The sequence below is a fragment of the Ornithodoros turicata genome, chromosome 5, assembly GCF_037126465.1.
Source record: "Ornithodoros turicata isolate Travis chromosome 5, ASM3712646v1, whole genome shotgun sequence".
NCBI classification, from domain to species: Eukaryota; Metazoa; Arthropoda; class Arachnida; order Ixodida; family Argasidae; genus Ornithodoros; species Ornithodoros turicata.
Genome location: NC_088205.1, coordinates 14,781,694 through 14,799,298, shown reverse-complemented (window position 1 = coordinate 14,799,298; position 17,605 = coordinate 14,781,694). Strand labels below are relative to the sequence as shown.

The following is a 17,605-nucleotide window of genomic DNA, read 5'->3' as shown; positions in this document are numbered from 1 at the left end:
AACGTGCTTTTGAACGTAAGTACCATTTCCTCAAATCATTTGCATAAATGTGGGCGTGATCGGTAAAAGGCCCTTTAGTAAGTCGTATATCCGTATTCCGTTAGAGTGATAGCGGACCTTTCTACGCACTGCACGTGCATTCACGCGCACATGCAAACACCTCCGGCGATTGTGATTCTCGACTCAGTACACAGCATGGGCGTTCCCAGGATTTTTTCCCAGAAAAAAAAAAGGGGGGGTGGGGGGCAAAGCATATGACCCCGCTTTTCCTGGAAAGTAGCGCTGCGGACTGTGCGGTTGTTCAGAGGTTCATGTTTCGTGGTCATGGTTAACGGTCAGAGGTTCTCCCCCTTGGCCCCCTTTCGGTACGCCGATGGCCCATAGCGTCAAGCGCCACAGCACAAGCTAAATTTAGCAAGTTGCTGCGACAGCATACAGATAAGTAGCAGCGTGAGTGAATGAATCACACAACAACATATATACATATACATAGCGTTCCGATGTATAGAGTCGTACCTATAATTCCTGAATCGTTACCTGTACAGCAACACAGATAACGTGTTGGACTACGTGTCACGAATAACGTGTTGGACTACGCGTCTGTGCCTTTCTACGTAATGACTTAACATGTGACTTAACAACCTCAGAACATCAGTTTATCTCTTGTTTAACATGTGTTATAGGTCTCGCAAGCCCCTCGTACAGTGTGTACCGCCAGTTGCACATGTAAAACTGGCACAACTGGAAAATGCAAGCATGCTGCAGCTGTTTGCTGCTACGTGAACAGAAGTGACGACAGTTCGTGCACCAGCAGACCACAGCAATGGGAAAAACCAACTGGAAAACCCAAGCGGGATATGCTGCTGTCACGATAACGCTTCTCGCCTGCCTATCTCGTATGGTTTGCCGCGGAAACGGTACGACTTTAATGCAAGAATCCATCCCTTCGTGTTCTTCAAGCTGGTAAAACTGTTTATAATACAACAGTATCGTGTACCCGGCGTACTTTTCTTTGGTAGAGGTACCATCAGCAGTACAGCGGAATGGCGCGAAATACGACACACACGATCCGCTAGTACGAGAGCTGTACGACAGGGGCCTGATCGGCGCTGCGGTCGCCGAGCGAAACTTTAGTGGAACAGGCCTATAGAACGTGGGACAAATGCCGTGGACACTACGTGGCACATTATGTGGTAGCACTGGGTTTCCGGAATGGCAAAGTGGGTATTGAGTTAATTCAGAACACGAAGGACTGCCTAAATGATGTCAAAATAAATTTGGCTGTCTGCCATAATATCTAGACGTGCAGCGGGAGGTGCGAATGAAATACAGTCTAATCTAATACAAACTTAAGTGGCGCAAGTTACCCTCCATCATAAAGAGAAAAGCCACGTCACCCATCCCTCCGTCTGTCCATACAAATGGGATCGCTGCATTGACTACATGGCAAAATCTCGTTCCCGCAGGCAAATAGCTTCGTATCAAGTACAGCGGGCACAAACACGGGGATATGCGAGGGAATTGCGGTCACTAGTCGGGCGCAGACTCGGACATGACTAGCAGTTCAGCCCCTACTGAAGATCCAATTACTCAGACGTGCGGCAGCTCGGTAACGGCTTAGCATTTCTTCGTCCAGCTTATCTTTTACGCTTACGTCTCATCCATATACGTTTATAATCTTTACTTATTTTATGCGTACGCCTTATTTATACATGGTAACAAACACGAAGAAACACGGTCGGACAGTGGTTTGTTGCGTTTGTTACCATGTTACTCAAGCAACACGTTTTACATCTTTCAACGTTTTACATCTTCCCGAATTTCTCTCCTTCTCTGCATGGTGGCAAGCATTCAACACGTCCTCATCGACTGCCCTCTATACAGTTCGGAGAGAGCAATGCTCCAGTCCCAACTGACTCGTATAAACCACAAGCCGCTCAGCCTTGCAGCAATCTTGGGTTCTTGTTCTAAGCCTGTGCACACCGTCATGCACTGAGGTGTGGTACCGCAATTGGTGCGGTGAATCACCTCATCGCATCGTCATTCATGTAGTAGTAGTTGTTGTTGTTCTCTCCTTATTTACCCTTTCATGTCGCCACGATAATTATAGGAGTAACAAAAAAGCACGCCTGGGAAAAACTGTAGAGTGTCCGCGGGCAACAACTATATATCTTGCGGCAGTCGCTATGCAGCTGCCACACGGAACTGCCAAAGCATTTTATCGTCTACACAGCGGTAGAAAATGAGCAACACGCATACGAGCGATAACAGTAAACCTGCAGTAGATTCGCCCGTTACTGCTTCATTGTGGCTTCCAATTAAGCGATCCACGTAGCCGCAGGGATTGCGATACGCCGGCCAACGCCTTTTTAATTTCTAACGCCATCATCGGCCCCACCACCAGGCTGTCCTAATTGGTTTTTGTCACAAATGCAAATCACTGTACGAGCTTTTCCTTTCTTTTTTTTTTCTTCTTCACCAAATTGAGTTTCCCCCGAAGGGCTTGAGGTTCATTAGTTGAGGCATTCCTATTCACTTTTTGAGTACTGTCAATTCTCTTTCTTTCTTCCTTTAGTGGATGGTACTCCTCTATAGTTACTTTCCGTTTTTTTTTTCTTCTTCTTTTTCTTCCTTAGTCAGACCGTGTTTCTATTCAGCCCGTGCTTCCAGAACTGATTCGACCCATACCTTGAACTCTCGAATCCTTAATCAGGTGCGGCTCGAGAGGAAGGTGCGAACGGACTTCCCTGGTCGAGGTAAAGGCATAGTAACCGAAACACATACTTCACTTTCCTACATGTGCACATTCGGGTGGAAGGGTTGCAGAAAAGACGAAACAAACGCGAAAGCTTTTAAAGACAAGTTGTAGTTTGGGTTAGAAAAGGGAGTGGAAATTTTTTACGTCTTTTCAGACTCTTAGGGAGAAAGACAAGCTCTCGAATTGAGCGGTTACTTCGGGAATTAACGGATAAGGTCAACAAAAGGTTCCGGGACATTTTAGTAACACAATGTTTCTTTCAGTCGTGCGCGGAGGGAACAACTTTGAATTGAACACGCGAAGTCAATTTGCATTTCTAGCGTCCACTCGTTCAGCCGGCAGCTTGATTGCATTGTTCCGAAACGACACTTAATTGTATTGCCACCGAAGAATTCGAGTAGCTCAATTATAAAATAGAGAGAGAGAGATTATGGGTTTAATGACACAAAGGCAACAAAGGCCATAGAGCGCCAAAACTACGGTGAGTATGTGAGAGATGATGATGATGTGAGAGAGTGTGTGGGTAGTCAAAAGCTATCTACAGGTATGAGCGATGAGATGTACGCGGTACAGATGCATACGCGGAACGGATGAGCAGTTCGCGGTACACTCTCAGAAAAAGGGTGGACAGTTACACCTTTTAGGAGGTATGTCGCATATGTTGTGCCTAAAAGGTTGCAAAGTTCTACCTGCTACCAACGAATGATAGGGCTACCGCTTCTGATTTGGTGAGCGAGGGGGGAGTATGCCATTTCGTAGCAATTTGGATATATGATAATTGCTTTTACAACCCTTGTACACCTTTTATCAGACACTATGTTGATCTAGGTGGTAACTATAGAAGTTACCACCTTTTCACACCCTTTTTTCTTAGAGTATCCGTTTGATGGCTCGTGTGGCATATCTGCTGTCCTTACCTGAGCTATGGCCTGAACACTCGTTAGAGCCTTTTCGTGCTGCAATAATGACACCCTTTGCAGACGAAACCATTCCGCTTCTGACGAGAACAAAAATAAAAAATAAAGAAACACGTCACCATTCGTTTACTTCTATAAATTTGTCTTACCGCGCTTAATGAAACCATCGACAAATATTTCGGTTTGTGCTGCTGTAACGCCGATTCCTTTTTCGCCTGAAGGTAATCAGAAGCGCGAGATGACTTTTCCCATCTGCGTTACAACCTCCACCGTCATCGGATTGCTTGGACGAGTCATTTCCAACAAGCGCATCAATGGCTCCCATTTTTGTATTCGCTACGCTTCTCAACACAGAACCATGCACCGTAGTGCACTCCTCTATGGGTTAGGTTAGGTTAGGTTAGGTTAGGTTGAGGGCTCGCTCCTCCCGCCGTGAAGGACTTCCGATGCACCAGAGGTTGTGCAACGAAAGCGCGGTTGTAACAGGAAAATATCGGTCGCTTATGTCAAATACGAAAATTATATAAGATTATGATAATGCGTTGCTCCACGTCGCGAGACAACTATGATCATAAGCGACGCTAAAGTGGTTGGCCAGTGGACTCACGCATGTTCATGAAGTGAGTCTTTGCGAGGTATGCACCCAGCGCATCGTATTTAACGTTCCTCGTGAATGACGACTTGTCGAAATTACGGGGGAAAAAAAAGATGAAAAGTTCAAGAGCAAAGAGACATTTATTGAAGTCAAAGACGTTTGTACTCACGGTTCTAAAGGGAAGTAACCGTGGCTTAGTCCAACGACGCGAGCCTTAAGCCACAATGACTTGTACACTAAGTTATTTCTGGACGTTTCATTTCAGTGCACCAATTCACTAGGTAGACGCTCTTGTGGATATGCTGAAGCTGAAAAAGAAACGAGTAAATGGTATGAGTATCTCGAAGTCAGCACACGGGGCGGTATTTTCGTATCTTGATTTGCTTCAAACTTTTTAATGCAAATACTTAGCGGAGCTCTAACTATTGTGTTGTGAATCCCGAGTCGTTTTTTTTTAAGTCCCGGGATTTCATGTTTGTTTTCGACGAATCCCAGGATCCCGCGACGCGATTCTGGGATCGAGATTCTGGGATTCCTGTGTGAGTTTTGTGCGTACCTCCTCTGCGGTCGGTCTCTATACATTGCAATCAAAATATTTGTCATCTGTATCGTTTAATATGTGGCGCTTTTGATAGAAAAACTGACGACACTTTTTTTTTTTTTTTTGCGTTCTCCTCAAATAAGAGAGTTTCATTCGTAGTGTCACGAATAGTTCCAATTGATTTCCTTCTGGCACCAAGAATCAACTTAGAAAAATGAATTAGACATTTCATACAGGGCTCCAAGGATCTTCAGGATTTTGCCACGCCTGCTGCACTTAGCATCAAATGAATCTTCGTCACGCAAGTAAACAACGCGGTTGTTATATCGCCTAACTCCTGCGGAATTAAATCAGAATTAAATCGTAGGAAATAAATCGACCCTTCCGATTACCAGTCGTTCTTCTCTATTCTTCTCCTTCTCTCTGCTGTTGTTCACGTAAACAGTGTTACACACATGGCTCGACACAGTTGATATACCTCGAAAGTGCAAACGAGCACACGAAGCTTCAGGGTGTGTGTCACCGGCGTCAAGAATCGAATCCCGCACCGTGCAAGGAAGGAAGTATGCGTACGCAGTGGGGATGCTTGATAGGAAGCTAACGACAAAAAAAAAAAAAAAAAAAAAAAATCAAACCGAGTCAGTCAAAAATTAAACAACTCGTAATTGTTCCACAGTTCTGCGTCCTTACTGCGCCAACAGTCGGTTTATAGTATTTCCCTCATATCCCGAAATTCCGGGATTATTTCGAGAAAGTCCTGAAATATCGGGATTCGACGGATTTTCTCGAAATAATCCCGGGATTTCGGGACATGAGGGAAATACCTGAGAAGCCATGTGTGTAACACTGTTTACGTGAACAACAGCAAGAGGAGGAGAAGAATAGAGAAGAATGACTGGTAATCGGAAGGGTCGATTAAATTCCACATGAGAAAATCCTCGGATTTCGGGATTCGATGGTTGCGTGGGAAACCGTTTTGGATAATATTAAGGGGTAGTAATGGCAGAATTTTGTTGCACCTTAAGTACCACCTTCTTGTACATGTACCTCAGATATATTCCCCATGCAGAGCTAGAATGTTCACAACATCAACGGTCCGGAAGGCTAATAAAGTTATGGCTAATTCGGACAATGTGGAAATTCGCACAGTGCCGTATGACGAACACGGTGACGTCACATAAGGAAGGCATCAAAAGAACAGGGCTTTCCTCTGTAAATTGCAATTTTTTATAGGAAATTTCTACGTGAAGAAGAAACGAATACATGCTTCCGTGCGTCGTCCTAACCACGTTGAGATTGTGTTGGCAGCAGATGACAACGTTGTACTTGTTTTCTTTTACTTCTCATTTCTGATTCCGTGTGAGCATCGAGCAGTAGCTGTGACTATTAGCGGTGTACGAAGTGGTCAGACAGTGATGGGACAGTAAGAAGGTGGGGGAGGCACGGGTCTCATTATACGTCCTGGGCCGACTTCTATGGTAGCTTGTCACTCTAAGGAAGGAATGTGCCGGCGCGTGTTCCGTAAGCTTTTGCCCAGCACTGTGCCAGAAACAAGCGGAAGCTCTGCACACTCGTCCTATACGTACGCATCTGCGAGTGTTCTAATCTTGAATACAGAGAGATGCCGTAACGCTCAATTTATTAGGAAAAATAAATAAATAAATAAAAAGTATTCCTCGTCCATTCGAAATCGCTCGTTCCTTAAGGATATACGGCTTAAGCCCTTATCTTTTCTAGATGGAAAGTCCACTTAACTTGACACAGTGTCTCTTCTAGCTTTTTATTGCTCTTTTCCCCGCATCCGTGGGGCAGCCCATTAAAGACATTCAAAAGAGGTGACATTAAAGAGATGTCAAGGAAGGATTCTCAAAGCGCTTCTTTTCGAGATCGTAATAGAATAGCCGCCAGTAACTTCGTCGGTTAAGCGTTTCGGAACGAGATTCACTTTCGCGAGAAAAAAAGGAAATTGTTCTCATTTCCTGCCTGCCATGCTTTATGGTTGTTGTAATTAAAGCCTATATGGTAAAGCATTGTCGGTGCGGCTTTTATGCGGGAGATTTTAAGTGTAGTAGTTCATTACCTTCACTTCGCCCATTTGTGTGATACGGGATGGCTTTAGAGTTTGAAAGGATGCTCTACTTGCCCGGCTTTTTGGTTCGTAAGAGATTCTTACATTGTCGCTAATAGAGAATTGAGAATAACGAAGTTTCCGCGTGCGAATAAAGTACGCACCGCAAGAAAGAAGAATGACTCTTCGTGAATGCTGAGAAATAAGCGATCAATCAGTCAGAGACGAATCAAGTAAAAGTCAGTCACCGTAAAAGTGTATTTAGCGTTGCGTAAAACAGTGCGAAGAATTGTTTCACCGTGATGACGCCCTGAATAGAAAAATAGTAGTCGTGAAAATCGTTGGACAAGAACCGGAAAAAATCGACAGAAGGCAGTGTATTTTAAAATTACAGAAACGAAAATCAAAACAAAAGTGCAGCCTATTCGCCCAGCGAAATGCACTCTTAAAAATGTACTTCGCCGCATAGTACGCTCCTAGCCAGCCATCTTAAATGATATCGTTACCTGCCCTGATTTGTTGAGAACGGGAGGCGGACGCCTTTTTGTGACACTTATGCTGTTCATAATTGTCACAGAAAAGGCGTACACTTACGCGACAACCGTACTGCAAGTACCACATCGATGAGGTCTAATCTTCGCATACCACCGCTCACTCCGTCACAAAATAAATCGTCTTCCGCTCTTTTCAGAAAATATACCGCCATCACCCCGCACTAAAGTCCTCCTTCCTCCTATAGATACATTCCTCCTTAGATAGACCATACCCAGAAAGTAGGCATTCACTGCTGTGTTACTCAAACCTTCTCTAAAGTCATTTGTCCCAAAACCTTACGTGAGTGGAATCGCCTTCTCATCACCTAGTAACATTACAACATTACACTGTTTAAAAATTCAGCACAGGCTACACTTCAATGCAGTTGAATAATCTTTGTTCTTTCATCTCATTGTATTGCAGATACTGTTTTTCTGTAACTATTGTACATTGACCACATTCATTGACCTTCTGTTCTTTGTACCCCACTTCCATCTGTAATGTGTATGCCCCCAGGGTAAAATAAATAAATATACGTTGATATACAGCACATATGTGACTTGTGCATGCGGATCTTCATGTGATGCGGCACCCACTTTGTTTTGCACCTTCTCGTCTGTCTATTTCGAGCTTTCGCATGGAGCATTTCAAGTATTCCACTATGTTTCGTTTGGAAGAAATATCACTCTTATCCTCGGAGAATGGCCGAGGGATCTTAGACAGCGTGCGACAGCTGCTTCAATGACATTTCTTGTGGTCATTGCAGCGTCCCTAACTTTTTAGACTTACTGGTTTTCTTTATCTTCAAGTGTTTTGGAGAAGCCGGCCCCTGTGTCTTGTAGGAGCCACAATCTCCATATTTTTCTTTTTTATTCCAACTCCAACGCCAGACAGCGCTCTTATCAGCTCAACTCAACTCAGATATCGCTTCCCATCCTCGTTATCTTATATTTGGTTTTGCTTCATCTTTGTGCTATATTTTTGTTTTAGGAATAGCAAGCCGACCTTCGGTCAGGCTGACCTCTCCGAAATAAACGTATACCCCCCCCCCCCCAATTCGAGCATGCAACTACTCGCTTTGGTACTTAAATAAAAAATGGAATATTCGCAAAGTCCTAAATGAAAGTGCAACCGCACCTTGGGCGACTCGATCGCCTTTGAGACGCCGCTCACTTACTCATGCCGGCTTGAGAAAGGTCTTCGCCATTCGCGGTAATCCGAGGGAAAAGGCAGCACAATCAGCACACTAATGCTTCCACGTTTGACGGTCACACACAGAACAAACAACACCACTGAACATTCCACACGCTATTCCACCACGTTTAGCGGTGGCAGTTGACGGGGTCTGGCCACCGCAAATGAGCTATTGTCGTGTCAGTAATTCTACGCCCACAAAGGTTAGTCGGGCCAACTGTATAAAGGCGGTAATACAATAGATTCCGGACAGAGCACAATGCGTGCGCTTTCAAATGCCGGCTAAATTCCAATTAAAAAGAGTTGCAGACGTAATTTATAATAGATGTTCTATACGCGTTTGAGTTGAGGCGAACGTTTTGTATGGACAATGACAGTTTTTTTCGTACAAACTGTCTGAAGGTGTGTTTCAATCACTCGTTGTTATGTGTTGGTATTATTTATGTTTATTTATTAGTTAAGACATGAGTACTGTAAATCGTCAAGAACTGGGAGGGAGAAACATGTACACCACAGTGTCGCAGAATATGATCACAGAATGAGTTACAAGAACATATATATATATATATATATATATATATATATATATATATATAAAGAGGAGGGGGGGAGCCGTTAAAAAAATAGGTAAATGATGCTAGACGTGTTTGAAATTCAAACTTACAGTTAAGATGGCTTCTATGGCTGCACGTAGAGAAACAGATACTGATTGAACGATGCGACAGCACCAGAGGACACGTGTTTCGCCGTGTTTGCGGCTCGTCGGCCCTGGGTAGCTGCGCATCGTTCGGGATTGGCAAACCAGGGGTCACTCAGCGAGCGATATACACCTGGGAGGGTGACCGAGCACTCCTCAATGCCACAGTGCAAGCCAGTGAATTATAAAGAGGAGGGGGGAGCCGTTAAAAAAATAGGTAAATGATGCTAGACGTGTTTGAAATTCAAACTTACAGTTAAGATGGCTTCTATGGCTGCACGTAGAGAAACAGATACTGATTGAACGATGCGACAGCACCAGAGGACACGTGTTTCGCCGTGTTTCGTGTTCGGCCGTGTACCCAGGGCCGACGAGCCGCAAACACGGCGAAACACGTGTCCTCTGGTGCTGTCGCATCGTTCAATCAGTATCTGTTTCTCTACGTGCAGCCATAGAAGCCATCTTAACTGTAAGTTTGAATTTCAAACACGTCTAGCATCATTTACCTATTTTTTTAACGGCTCCCCCCCTCCTCTTTATAATTCACTGGCTTGCACTGTGGCATTGAGGAGTGCTCGGTCACCCTCCCAGGTGTATATCGCTCGCTGAGTGACCCCTGGTTTGCCAATCCCGAACGATGCGCAGCTACCCAGGGCCGACGAGCCGCAAACACGGCGAAACACGTGTCCTCTGGTGCTGTCGCATCGTTCAATCAGTATCTATATATATATATATATATATATATATATATAGCTGAAATGAAAATTGAAACACAGGCTACGAAGGTACGGGAAGTATATATATATATATGTATGTTTGTAAGTCAAACGTCGCCATTCCAGTACTGGACAGCTGTTTCGGCCTTCTTGGGCCTCATCAGCAGTACGTAGGCAGGAAACGTTTGAGCGGATGGCGTCAGAAGGTCACGTGGCACGTGATGCCTCCCATCAGGGTGTCCTAGGACACCTCTGAAAGCCCAGTGCAAAGCCAGTCAAAGCCAGTCGGCAAATCATAAGAAAGAACGATGACACTCGCGATTATGGTTGGCCAGGAGCGTGCTATGTTGTGAAGTTCATTTTTCAGAGTGTAGGGTGACAATACTGCGCACTCTTTAATGAGAATTTCACCACATAGCATGCTGAAGGCCAACCATTCACCATTGCACAGAGTTATACTGATACTCCTGATTTGTAGAAAACGCGGGACGTATGCGTTTTTGTGACAGTAATAACGACTGCATAAGTGTCACAAAAAGGCGTACACGTCCCTTTTTCCGGGAGCGAGCGATGTCATTCGGGATGACGATGGTTGACTAGGATCGTGCTATGCTGTGAAGTTCCGCTGGGGACAAGTGTGGGGACAAGCCGAGTGTGGGGACAAGGCTATTGTTTTTCTATTGTTTTGACGAAAGCAAACATTTTAAATATATTTGTCTATGCATTGCGGTACCATGTAAGATAATAAGCATATAATAAGTATACTTTTGGCGTGATCGCTATTCTTCGTTACCGATCGGTGTGCCTGCGTAATATATAAATAGCAGCGCGGAAGAATTCGTGCGTCGTGGGCAGGCTTCGTGGGAAACTGTGCTGATGCCTGCGCGGGGGGGGACACAGGGAATGATGCGCAGAACAAAAGATGTCGTGATTGTAGGCAGACTTGTACACATTACTAAAAAAAAGTAATTGATTACCGTTACCGTTACCTTGTACGAAAAAGTAATTTTTTACCGTTACAAATTACTTGCCGGGAAAAGTAATGAAGTAACGCCTTGAAAAGTAACGCGTTACTTTGCCAATTACTTTCGATATCTGAGAAAACGATATAAAAAAAAGATAGAAAAAAAGATATCCACACACACAAAAAAAGGAAACTGAGCAAAAACGAAGCGAAACGAAGCAAAAACGAAGTCAGCATTGAAGCAGAATTTATTTCATACGAGCAGTGTTCAACTTTAGTAGCAGCTGCTTCTCGAAGTTTTCGTCCGTTAATTTTCCGCGTTTTCTTGTCAGAACGTCCGCAGCCATACTGAACACTCTCTCCACCATCGCGGCGGTGAATCATCCCATATATGTGTGTGTGCGTCGTCCCGAACAATGTGGGTTCTTTAGTTTGCAAGTAATCGATTACTTGGTAATTGATTACTGAAAATTGTAATTGAATTACTCAAAAAATTACTGGGCCCCAAAAGTAATCGATTACGTTACAAATTACTCAAAAAAGTAATTGATTAGTAGTAACGCAATTACCCGTTACCCGTTACGTACAAGTCTGATTGTAGGTCATGTTGTCCTCTCGGGGATCAGACAAACTGTTACGTCAGACAATACGTGCACTCTTTAAAAAGCTTCACCGCATAACGCGCTCATAGCTAACCAGCACCACGAATGACATCGTCCTTGCATAATGCGTGTGCCTGATTTGTTTTCAGCAAATTATGGGCAAGAACGCTTGATTTGTTTTCAACAAATCAGAGGCGACAGCGATGTCATTTCGGATGATGATTGACTAAAAGCGGGCTATGCGGTGAAGTTCAGTTCAGCCGGCGCAGTTCCGTTAGAAGTCGGCCCAGGACGCACATTCTCCCAGAATATTAGCAGTGACGTTGCCCACCTGTGTGAGGCCGACAACGGCGAGCTCTTTCATTAGCACTACCACCACCACCACCATCACCAACACCGTCACTTTTAATAGTGTGTGTATGAAAAGCGACTGGTATGAGCAGTCTTTAGAATGTTACCACACTTGTACGGATTCAAGGGAACCTACAGCGAAAGAGAGAATAACAGTAATGTTTGGATGGATTTCAATCGTCATCCGACAACTTGCGCAACTGTAGAATTTTCCTTCTCCATTGTGGTTGAAAATTTAATAATAATCATTATCTCTATTTACGTGCCCCAGGAGAGTACAAGGCTATAGCATATAGTGTTGGCGCACGAGGAAACAAAAAAGGAAGAGAGAGAGAGAGAGAGAAGAAACATATAACCAGATACATATTGTGTTCCAGTCAAGCATGGAAGACATGTACTCGAAGCAGGCTGACATATAAATGAATTACACGCATAAGAAAAAAAAAAAAAAAAGAGGAGAGCACACGGCACCAAATCAAATGGTGGTCCAGCAACGTCGGGAGAAAATACACAAGACGAAAGAATACAAAATTGTACGACTGCGTGCTTGTGTGTACGTTTACATAAAACGGAAGTGTGCTAAGTGACTTTGAAGGAATTGGTAGGGGAGTGAAAGAGGTCGACATGGGAATGAACGGTATTTGTGGCTCGCTGAATTCGGGTGCCTGGTGACTTTAGTAGGGATGACAATGGGAAACTGAATGTCCTGGAGAAGGCGGCGCGTAGAAAGTGGCTTGAGACGAAGGAATGATGTATAGTTTCTCTCCACGAATCTTGGCAGAGTCTTGGCAATAGTGTCATGTGTATGTGCGTGGGAGGGTGGGTAGTAAAAGGAATGGGTAAAGGAAGGAAAGGATCCGAGCGTATGTGCTACACATATCTCCTTCCACGCCTTTGAATTCTCTGAGAGAAACTGTCAGCTGTTTCAGTTCCCCGGCACCAAATCTTGATGACACACACACGCACACACACACACAAAAAAAAAAAACACTATCCACGACACACACGCAGAGAAAAAAGAAATGAACAAAAGAAGCAACGAAAAAGAAAAATCGCGTATGAAACCTTGCATGACGCCAAGCCATATATATTCTATGTAACACGCGAACATAATTATATTTCTTTCGGGTTCGATTCCCCCATCCCCTGTAAGCCAATTATATTCGCCTTGCACATCGACGGCGCCACAATGCGAGACAACGCTACATAATACCACCCTGGAAGAAAAAGGGAATTTGCAAAGTGGCTGCCTGCTGTATTATCTTCGTCCACCGTCGAGAAAGGTCCAAATTTAAAGAGCGCTAAGAACGAAGCGAAATAGAAAGTGGGGAAGAACATCCCAGTGGGAAGAAGAAGAAGAAGGATGTTCTGGAAAAGTTTTTAATCTCTTCATGCGTCGGATATAGTCGGAAGCGCGAGAACGTGACTGCCTCTGTGATTTTATTTTCTAAAACTAACAAACAAAAAAAACAAAAAAAAAAGCAAAAAAACAATAAAAAGAATCGGTTAAGCGGGGCTTGGAAGAAACGCAAGGATACAGTAGGTACTCTCGTTTCCTTTGACGTCTGAAGCCGAGTGGCTCTCGTGGCTACTTCAATGGCTATGCAGTGGCGCCGTCTGGTATGCCCATTTATTCAGTGCGTAATAATGTGTTACACTTATAATGTATTAAGTTATGATCTGCGTTATGATAGTTGGTGCTAGTGTTTATACTGCACTGTGAGATAATATAGGGGAACTTATTCCTAGTAGATGGTTTTTGTTTTCGGTTCTGTTTTTGTAAGAAAAACACTGGGCGCAGCATAGACGTCGTTTTCGCACTTGGGTTGTGCGGCCATGCGTACCGCATATTACTAATAAGCCGCAACCACAACTATACGTGGAATTCCTGAGTTAACTTTTTAATTAGAAGTTTCTTGAGAAATGCGAGGTAGCAGAATTGGAGCCAGTAATTATTTAAAGATATCGTCTTTTTAAAAGCTTCCTGAGACGAGCACGTGCAGCGTGTGTGCAGGTAAACCCCAGTGTCTACTTATACCTGACGAAGCTTCCGTGTCGCATTTATGCGTGCTTAGAGCTACAGAAAAATCGTGAAAGCCATACTCAGCGTAAAATAAACAAGCGACGAAAACATCGGCTTCCGTGTATCAGAATATGGCAACGTGGCGGCCTCAGGAGAGTTGTATTCGGGTACCGCTAGGGGAGCTATCGGTCCAGAAACTGAAACGATGTCCCATATGGATGCTGATCGGTTGTGCCCCCTAGCGGTACTTGCACACAAATCTCCTGAGGCCGGACCATATACGGAAGCCCATGTTTTCCTCGGTTTGTTTATTTTTGACGCTGAGTGTGGCTTCCACGATTTTTCTGTAACTTTCGTACGCTTAAAATACGCCATCGTGCGCACCCGAAAGTTCGTCAGGCAAGCAGACAATGAGCGACGTGCGCAAATGCCACTGGGGCTCATCTGCACACACCTTGCACTTTGATACCTGCCTTCATAGACAGGTTCCTTTCTTGATGACAGTACACACCAGTTTGTGTCATGCAAATGAGCTTAAACCAAGCGCATCAAGACCAATAAAAATTAATTCATGAATGTTATAGGTGACTAGTCTTCGAGTAGTTACATACAGATTGTCCGCATTGCTGTATATAACCTGTCTGCAAAAACGGGATCTATATGCTGCTCATTTTTATATAAAAAAGTCGGCATCAGATCACCCCAATAGCAATGCCACCCCAATAGATTTGCTCGTATCACATTACCTGAAGCATTATTTTGCGTTCCAGAAGACGGAGTAGACAACAAAAGACAAATGAGGCATAATATACAGCAAAGGTAACCCGGTTACACCTGATAGGAGCCAGTGCAGTGCTTCTGCTTCGTCCTCCCCGAAGCTTTTCTTTGTGGGAACTAGTACACGCGATAAGTGGCAACAAAGACTGCTGGGTGTTAGCAGCGAATGCAGCGTTCTCACGGTCCATGTTGCTAACCGAGAAAGTGCCACGAAAAATAAACGCAGTGTTCTTGAAAGACAAGGTGCAAGACGACACATGCACGCACGACACGGTTACTAGCGATTGCGTATCTTCGGACCTTTTCCAGTTGGACGTGCGACGCATGCGCGAGCTGCGCCGGGCCGCCGCCATCACTATCACCTAATCGCCGTAATCACCTTTGGTGGCTCCTGGTGGTCAGAATAGCACGGCCGGGGCGCCCTTGGTTTGCGTATTCTGTGCGAAAAATGCCTCAACGATGCGTTGCCGTTGGTTGCACAAGTGCATGTAGCTCTTAGCTGCCTTATTTTAGCCTTCTTATCTTCAGCTTCATGGGTTGTTGTTGCTCGTCAACCACATAAAAGCCATCCTTGTACCGCTGGAAGGGCACACACCCTACCCATTCTGTGTACAGAAACCCTAGAGATGTTTAATGCGCCTGGTACGACTGCTGCCTTGTAAAAGTATACTATAGGCCCTCATGGACCTTGTTCCACATTTCTTTGCCGTTGTCTTAAGGAACATCCGCCGTGTGTAATCCACTTGCACGTAAACACATTGCTTATGCTAACCCACTTTTTCACGTCCAAAATGCGGTCCAAGAGCCTGGGTTGTTCACCCTAGGCCGTTCGACAACTTGATAGGTTTTTCAGCACTGACACATGGTGACTGAACATGCCATATATGTTTTTCACCCCTAATCCCCAACGCTTTGTCGAATAATAATTGATGCCAAATAATAAACATTTTTATAAATAAATCAAATAATTCTATGACATTTTTGGATGATGTATTCGCGTCGAATGTGGACAAATTTTAGCAATGTGTATTTAACTGACCATTGTATAGGAGAAAGAAGAGGTTTGGTTTATTTACTTTGTGCCTGTGTTCAAGTGAATTTAAATTTGATTCTTCCAACATACATGTTAGCGAAGAAGTCCTTCGTAACCTAGACATTATAAGCCGGGGAGCAGATCTTCGTACTGTCTTTTCTTTTCTTCTTTTTTGATAGCGTGCATGTGTAGGGACCCACAATGCAGATGCATACTCTAAACAAGGTAACAAGGTTGAACGAAGGTTTTATATGCCTGGCAATTCAATATCTTTCGTTGAATCATGGCGAAATTTCCCTCTGAGCATCCACAGACTTTGAGTGGCTTTCACGCACATATGGCTATCCCATTCCAGATCGTTCCCTTTAAATATGCCGCCAGCAATGAGAAGGATGCCCAGAGGAAGCACGGATTATCGGCTGTGCTGAACATGAGGCCATTTTCTTCAAGATGTCTGGTCCGCCGGATTGTTCCGCACTGTTCTTTTCAACTGTGCAGTTCGTGAAAGACAAAGATATGCAAACAACCTGCGGTCTCCCCTCTTCAACTGAAAAAGCCAAGAAAAAAAGAAAATAAGATAGAAAGCAGATGACACTGGTTGCCTGCTCCGTACGCTCAGAGAGAGTACCGTCAAAAGTTAAAGAAAAATAGGTGTGGGCAACACACTGAACTCCTTTTCCTCCTCGAACCAACGTATTTCGAAAGAACGGTGTCGATCAACCGGCTTTCGACCAAACGGAGTTCGACCAGATGTCTCCAATCCCACCGCGTTTGACCAAATGTGCAGACACCGCGCGTTGCGCGAGCCACCAACCGTGTTTCCGACTCCTCCCGCTAGAGGCGCTTTTCCGATCTGGAAAAGGTCCATTAAAACAAACCCCGTTAGGAAAAAAGGTAGGGCTGCGCGAATAGCAATTTTAAATCCGAATACGAATACCCCGAGCAAGCACAAAACGAATAGTTATGTATCTGGAGGGAATACGAAGCAATAGTTATGAACCCTTGTGTGAAGAAGCACTCGCTTTGTTTTATATAATTACTTCTGGCGTTTTGGGGCTTATGGGTGCAGCCTCGGAGCTATTCGAAATGTATTCGATTTGGAGGAGACATCGCTTTGATTCAAAATTTGAATATAGAATTCCTTATCCGATTCGGTATTCAAAAGATCCGAATATTCGGAGATGCAGTGTCGTCTGCTTCGTTATTCTCTGATGGAAGAATTATCTGCTGCATCGTCTGCGGATCTCGAGGATAAGGGTATACCAATAAATTTGTGTTCGTCAGCTCCGTGGTTGAAGGTAGCGAACGCAAACAGAAAACGTTGCTGCATAGATGACTAGACGGGTTGCGAGATGCTCTGTTATCGTCCCACCAGCGATACGGTTTTCCTTCCACCGGTATTCGGCGATTACTCCACACGCAATCGATTCTCCTTCAACTAAAAATAAGTTCTAATTTTGGCTTTCTGCTTTCGCGTTTACCAGAAGGGGAACTGTTACTCCTCATGAGACTCCCCACTCATCATCTGAGAATAAAGTTGTTGTTGTTACTCTTCATGATTTTTAGGCGAGGGATATTATGTGGTAAATGTTCCCAGAGAATGTACGTCATACATGTTCCCAGAGAATGTACGCCGTGGAACAAGATGGAAAGTAATTTTTCTGATGTTGGAACAACCAAACAGTCAAACACAAGACAAGCCTTAGTTGCTTATCCCGCGCCAGGTGTGGAAGTGAAGGACATCGATCCCCGTACGTCATGTATGCCAAGCGAGCGCTGTATACCATCTGAGCTGCGTACGCTGCTGTCTGGCTTTTTCGATGACTGTTAGACGT

General features: G+C 44.3%; 1 protein-coding gene across 5 annotated transcripts in view; it reads right to left on the bottom strand.

The window, feature by feature from the left end:
- The window catches only part of LOC135394086 (dopamine receptor 1-like), a 246,003-nt gene that overhangs the window by 91,402 nt on the left and 136,996 nt on the right, over window positions 1–17,605 (bottom strand). For 2 of the 5 annotated variants that reach the window (XM_064624575.1, XM_064624576.1), the window contains exon 3: window positions 4,440–4,578. The exons of 1 other annotated variant lie outside the window; for it this stretch is intronic. The gene's annotated coding sequence lies outside the window, so the exon portion shown is untranslated. Of the gene's footprint in view, window positions 1–4,439; window positions 4,579–8,550; window positions 8,754–17,605 lie in introns of those variants that run through there. 2 more of the 5 variants (XM_064624577.1, XM_064624578.1) reach the window with 2 other exon arrangements.